Raw genomic sequence first — 1,361 nt, forward strand, 5'->3', positions numbered from 1 at the left:
GAGTCACTATGAGTTGGAATCGACTTAATGGCAGCTAACAACATTGTGTGTAGATAAAAGAGACGTGGAAGCTCGGGCCTTGGTTGGGACACTATACAATGGTGCATATACCCTAGTGTAGACTGTAGGTCTAGAGCTGTTATGTACAAAAACCAAAAACCAAACCTGTTGCCATCAAGCCAAATTCTAACTCATAGTGACCATATAGGACACCATAGAGTTTCTAAGCTGTAATCTTTACAGTAGCAGACTGCCATAAGAATGTTCTGCAGAGGAGCTGGTGGATTCAAACAGCTGACCTTTTGGTTAGCAGCTGAATGTTTAACCAATGCACCACCAGGGATTGTTATCTGTGTAATCAAACCAAAACTACTGTCACCGACTCATAGCAAACCCCATAGGGGGACTGTGCCATGAGAACTCCTTTTTTATCTATATACTGGTATTTTGTTTACCTAGTGCCGCTCTGACAAGAATATATCACAAATGAGATGGCTTTAACAAATAGGAGTTTATTCTCTTACAGTTCAGAGGCTTAAAGTCCGAGTTCAAAATGCCAGTCTCTAGGGGCTGGGTAAAAGCCCTTCAACTTTGGGTTTCAGCTTTGTCTCTTGCTCCTGGCCCACTGAAGTTGGAGGATTTTTCTTCACTCAGACAGCTGCTGGCTGTTGAGGCTGACAAGCCCAAGGTTGACAAGTAAAAAAGCACATTCCCAGTTTTACCAAACAACACAGCAGGGCATTGATTCAAGTCCATTGAAAGTCCCAAGATCGGCAGAGCATGGCAGGCTGCTGAACAATGACTTGGCTACCTGCAGGATTCGAGTGTGCCATAAGCTAGAGATTATTCCCAAAGCTGCCTCTTATGTATGGGAAGCAGACCACATCCCTAAAGCAGTTACTCATCTGCTTATGGTAGATCCCACACCATGGAGGTAATTACCAGTCTTATCATGAGGAATAACTACAACCAGCTGTCCAGATAATCAACCAGGCCCAGCCAAGTTGACACACAACCTTAACTACCACAACTGGGAATAAAAAAAGCCAATAAAAAAGCCAAAGTCCTTTTTGTTGTTAAATTTTTACAGATAGCCACTCTCACCCTTTATACTTTGCTCTTTTTAATTTTTTTCTCTGTGGTACCAAACTTTTCAATTTTGGGGTACTGATGTGAATTTACTCGATGACAGTGACTGACGTTGATCCTATGTATTGCCTACCTATATAGATGTGAGTTTTGGAGGCTGAGCCTCTGGTGGTTAAAACCCAGAGAGATGCACCTGGTGCACAGGTAACAGCCCAGCTTATAGACTGAGACAGACTAGGAAGAAGGAAGAGGCCATCCACTTCTCAAAGAAT

Source organism: Orycteropus afer, unplaced genomic scaffold (assembly GCF_000298275.1).
Source record: "Orycteropus afer afer isolate SDZICR_OR568_19922 unplaced genomic scaffold, OryAfe1.0 scaffold00464, whole genome shotgun sequence".
NCBI lineage: Eukaryota > Metazoa > Chordata > Mammalia > Tubulidentata > Orycteropodidae > Orycteropus > Orycteropus afer.